The 5,875-nt window shown below is 34.3% G+C and overlaps 1 pseudogene; it reads right to left on the bottom strand.

The window, feature by feature from the left end:
• Positions 1-459: 459 nt before the first annotated feature.
• On the bottom strand, positions 460-2,916 carry LOC118756365 (annotated as a pseudogene).
• Between the last annotated feature and the right edge of the window lie 2,959 nt (positions 2,917-5,875).

Raw genomic sequence — 5,875 nt, 5'->3', positions numbered from 1 at the left:
TTTAGAAAAAAGCTACTTACAAAACCTTTAATAATTGAATCATGTGTACATACAATAAGCCTTAAATCTATTATCGAATACTTGAAAATACGTACACTTCAAAATTAAGCAAAATTTAACAATTTAATTTTCGCTTGTCTCAGCTTCATCTCCAATAATTTTTTCGTGTACATCCCTGAGGATGCCCTGGTATTTTACGGAAATAAAAACAAAGATACGAGAAAATTTTTAAAACATTTTTCAAACAAATTTGGAACAAGAAACCATTAAAACAAGCTATTAGATATTATTTAAATATTACTTAAAACCGCACATTTTACTCAAAAGCATTTAGTATTTTTATTGCGACTAAATTACTACCAAATGAAATTACAAAAAAATTGTTTTCTTTAAAAAACATGATTGAACATCTTACATATTAAGTACCAGACACCAAGTGCTTTAAAAAAATTTGCCATCACCAACTATTTGTCCCATTTTAAGCTCTTTCAAATAGGAGGAGGTAGTGTACTTTTCGACACATATGACACTAAGAGCTAAAGATGCGTGAGATCAGTGCGGATGAGTCATTCTATAATAACACCAGTATATACATATGTACATAGTATTTACAAGTGTATAAAATATTTCATAAATCAAGCAAATTATCAAACACAAAATATACGAAATAAAAACTTTTAAATTTTCCTTTACCTTAAAATATTTCACCGTCTTCACACGCAACTCCAAAGTGGCATCTTCATCGCAAAGCATCAGCGTATTGGGATGCTGCTGGAATGCGCTTACAGTCCACATATGATTTACACCCTCCTCAATATCTTTGTACAAGGCGAACGCTTTGTGTGCGCCTGTGATCAAAATCATCACCTCCTTGGCATCCATCACTGTGCCGACGCCCACAGTCAATGCCTGCTTGGGCACTTTGCTCATATCATTGTCAAAGAAGCGTGCATTCGCCTCTTATGTATCTTGTGCCAATGTTTTCACACGCGTACGTGAGACCAACGAACTGCCCGGTTCATTGAAGGCGATATGACCGTCGGGTCCAATGCCGCCAATGAAAAGTTCAACACCACCCGCTTCCTTGATCATCGCCTCGAATTGTTGGCATTCGGCTAGAAGATCCTTGGCGTTGCCATCCAAAATATGCACATTCTTGGGATCGATATTGATGTGATGAGAAGTGATGCCACATGAAATAGTTATAGCTTTCAGGATGACCGCGGGGTATGCCTTCAAGAATGAATGTGGATATAATTAGGTACACTATTAAGGTTATCTCAGCTGAAACATACGTACCAGGGATTGGCATTGGTTGATCGTCAACTGTTCATACTCATTCAATACCGCTGCTTTGTATGACTGAGCAGCGGCGTTGGCTTAGTAGTATCGATACCTAAACGAAATTAGAGGATGACTGAACACGAGCGCATTGCGTGCTGTCTTGCAAATACAGCCACCTCAAGTGAACGATGCTTATAACTGCTCATACTGATATTGACTTCGGCAATGATCGTGCACGAAACCAGCAAACGTGGCAGTTGAACGGCTCCGAAAACATGAGAGTCATCATTTGTTGCAGAAGTCGTTTGACTTGTTGCTGAAAATCATCTGACTTGTTGCTGAAAGCCATTTGACTTGTTGCTGAAAATCATCTGACTTTTTGCTGAAAATCATCTGACTTGTTGCTGAAATGACGACGAATGTGGTAAAGGGTAATTTATCGTCTCGTATGCATGTCTACCATTCAATTGCATTGCTCACTGCTGGCTAGTTGTGAATATGCATACGTACGTAAGTATGTATGTACTATGTACATATCAATGCTTCATTTCAAACAAGCAAGTGTCTTTGAATGTTTTTGAACTACAGTATCATCACTTCGGCAACACGTCAAACGCGCCTTCAGCAACAAACCAAAGGCGGCGGTTTGACTTCTGCAACAAATCAAGTTAGCTAACTGCGGCATCTTGCCTTCGCCAGTCTTTCACATAAGCTGTCATGCTTTCGGCAACCGTCCAAAGCAGTATCGTGCTTTTGGCAGTCGATCAAATACGGCGGTTGCTGGTTTCGTGCACGATCATTCGGAGTACAGATTTGCCGAAGTCAATATCTGTATGAGCTGTTATAAGCATCGTTCACTTGTGCTGGCTGTATTTGCAAGACAGCACGCTTTGCGGTGGTGTTCGTTCATCCTCCGTTTTTAACGTGAGTAGGCTTAAAGTCACAAAAACAGCACCCTTTGCCAATCCCTGATACGTACCCACATATTCGTCCATGTTGAAAGTCTTCACATACTCGAAAACACCTTTCCGGCTTTGTAATATTCAATGAGTTTCTTGTACATTCCAAGTGGTGTGCTGCCGGTAGGTAAACCCAAAACAAAGTATCTATGAGAAAAAAATAAAAAAAAGGACGAAATTGTTATCAATAGTTCAAATAACTACGCTGGTTCATTCCAATCCAAAAGGAAACTGCTCTCGATAAAATTAAACATTTTAAGAGTAAAAATTTATCTTTTGAAATAATTTGCGAAATTATTTCGAAATAAAAGCTTAAAAAAAATAAAAATGTTTATGTTGAAGTACCTTATTCGATATTTCTGAGAAATCAATATTGGTTTTTAATTACCTAAATTTACAAGAAATACTTGTTTGGTCCAGGTTTAAAATCATTTATACGTTTCATCACATATTTGGCAGCCCAAACTCCAACTGAGTCCGCTGTGTCTAAGATCACTAATTTCATCTTAATTTACTAAAAAGAAGGAAAAAACTCATTAATAGGACATTCAAAGGAAATCAGAACAACACCACTTAAAGGAGTAATCACAGCACAAAAAGATAACAGACTGAAAATAGAACTCTTAACCGCCTTTAAGAAGCGAATACACCCAATTTCCTTGAGCTCCGGGCAATGAAGAGATTTTAGGCTCTAGTGACAAGGTAATGAAATGCAAAAAAATGGGCATGCAAGAACATTACGGACTTTAGGCGCAAGCGCTATTCGGCTAGCCGAAACATCCAGGAAGTGAAAAATTTTACGCTGCTTAATTAATACTACAGTATTCCGCGCATAATTGAACTTCTAAAATTGCACAATTTTGGTTCAATTAACCGGGGAATCAATTAACCGATACTCGTTTAATTGAACAGTTCGTTCATTTACAGAAATCTTTCTTAATTGGGCAACCGAATCAATTAAAAGAAAATAAATATGTGTATTTTAAGTACAGTGGTCGTCCAATTTAACGAATCTTATGTTGTATGCCGCTTTCTTACAGATTTTCGTCCGCAATAAAAATATGTTTCCAATTTTTTAGCAGAGATGCCAACTACTCTTTATCAAAAATGCTACGAAATATGTATGTGCGGTAATGCCACATTATTTTTTTAACGAACATTTTTTGAGCAATTAACCTTAGAAAATTAAAGGTATATTTCTTTTCGATACCACATATTTTTAGCCAATTATGCGGGGAAATCAATTATCCGGGTTCAATTATGCGGGTAAATTTACTTGTATTTTGTATGCAATATTTTTTTGACCGAGAAGGTGCTTCAAAAAAGCGGGGAAATCAATTAACCGGAGGTCAATTAAGCGGGGAATACTGTAATCTTCATTATTATTTTCTAATTTTTGAATAAAATTTGAGTTAATAAAGTATGGATTGTACAGGCGAATTCATACAAGATGGCGTTACCAGAGAAGCAGATTTCAAGGCGAATTGTGCAGATTGTCAAAATGATGTATGTATTTGGTGTACATTTTTTGGGTTCTGATTGTCAACGTGCGGATAATTTGTTAGTGTAGTTTTTTTGTTATTGCGCTTCCGCTACCACCTTGTATGAATTCGCTTTGGAATTGTTTTTAAATTGAATCAGTGGCTATATTAATTTATTTTTATTACATTTATATCTGTAAATTAATTTTAGAATAGTTGTAGTAACCTTTATTTGAACACTACTGTATGTATTATTATAAGCCCTCAAACTGCAATGAGAAGTAAAACAACGCGCTAAATAAATAGGCAGCTACAAGTGGTTGGAGATCTGTGCAAGCTTTGAGAGATAAGCAAAGAAAAACACATGCGTAACTTATGCATAAATACATATATATAGGCATGTATGTAAATGCATTATCTCCTACGTAAACGAAAAATATACATACATATAGGCCTTTCGCACGAGGCGATTTTTCAGGCAACAAAAGTTGAATGCGGAGTTGAATGAGAAGTTGAAAGTGAAAAAGTTGCCATCCCTATTCAGACGAGGCGATTTTCGATTCAACTCGAATTGTTGTTTACATTATTTAAAATGAGTTTAAATCGCCAAATTTTATCAATTGGCGTAAATTTGGTAAGCCAAGCGTTGGTATAAGTGCTTTTAGCGAAGCTGAAAGATAAAATAAGAGTAAAAAAGTAAAAAAGAAAAAAAATATGTATACACAACAGTGTTGGCATTTTTTGGTACAATTGTACTTGTTTGATACAATTTCATTTACAATATACTTTCCTACTACGCAGTACTTTTTAATACAATTTTGTAATGAATACTAAAAATATACTGCTCTGAAAATTCACAGCAAGAAATTCTTTGTATTCTCTTTTGTTCGCCAGTTCGTATTTACCTTTGTAAGTTTTGAAAAATGGCTTGAACGAACCAGTATAATACAGCCTAGGCAAATTTTTAAAGAAACTTTTCGATACTAAGTTTTATTAAAACAAAATGTCGAAGTCAACTTCATATAGAAAGAAAGTCTTCGTTAGTTATAAGAAGAGATTTTCTTAAATATAATACCTTTACGGCACTCACATATTGAGAAGATTTACTATTTATTTTATTATTCTTTAATTTTAACTATCTGTTTATAAAATATAATGTATTCTTTAAGAAAAACTGTATAAACCCAAGATTAAATCTATGCGAAACATCCAAAAACCAACATACTTTCGTAAAAATTTCAAGCTTTATCAATATTCTTTAGTTTTTAGCCCATTCAATTTTAGTATAATAAAGTGCAAGTTTAAAGTAGCTGGGACTTACCGTTGAACTTGGCATTTTTTTTTGTCGACGATGTCAGTCATTTTCTTCCATACGAAGTGTGTTCGACGATATTTTTATATGGAGAAAATTAGCAACACCTTCATCAAAGAAATCTTAAAAAACTTACTTATATTAAAATTTAATTGCTAAAAAACCGCACACTCAAAATAAATCTAGGAAATCGAATTAAAAAGCTCGAAATTTTTACGAAAGTGTGTTGGTTTTTTTTAATGTTGCACAAAGTTTGAACCTTGGATTTGTACGGCTTTTCTTAAAATATAAACCGTATTTTTACAAAAAATAATTAAAATTTAATAATATAAAGATAAATGGTCAAATCTTGTCGTAAAGTTTTGATAAGCACGTGAAATGCTATAAAAATGTCAAATTTTAGTACTGAATCCAAAGAAAATGTCTCTTTTATCCATTAATATCAACTTAAATATGCTTTTTGTTAAGATGTATACCTGAAAATGTGTGCATACATATTTGCGTTAAATGCAGTACATGTGCACGTGGAATCAATTTGTAAAAGTGTAAAATACGTAAACGTATGTACATAAACAATAAAACTTTCTCATGAATACCATAAAATCATTGGTCTTGAAGGGAATGTACTAAGAAAATATATGAGCGAATTAAAAAGTGTATACAATTTATAGCCGAAAAGTACATTTTTTGTATAGATTTCGTACTGAAGGAACGATTTCATTTCCCAACACTGATACAGAATGTAAAGAAACACAGGGTTGCAAGGAAAAAAAGTTGAACGATCTCAAAGTTGGCTGGCGACCAACTTTGTTGAATGCGATTAGTTGAAAGGCCGTTCG

Source organism: Rhagoletis pomonella, unplaced genomic scaffold (genome assembly GCF_013731165.1).
Source record: "Rhagoletis pomonella isolate Grant_MI unplaced genomic scaffold, Rhpom_1.0 Rhpom_scaffold_10023, whole genome shotgun sequence".
NCBI classification, from domain to species: domain Eukaryota; kingdom Metazoa; phylum Arthropoda; class Insecta; order Diptera; family Tephritidae; genus Rhagoletis; species Rhagoletis pomonella.
This window is presented reverse-complemented; position numbering and strand designations above follow the sequence as displayed.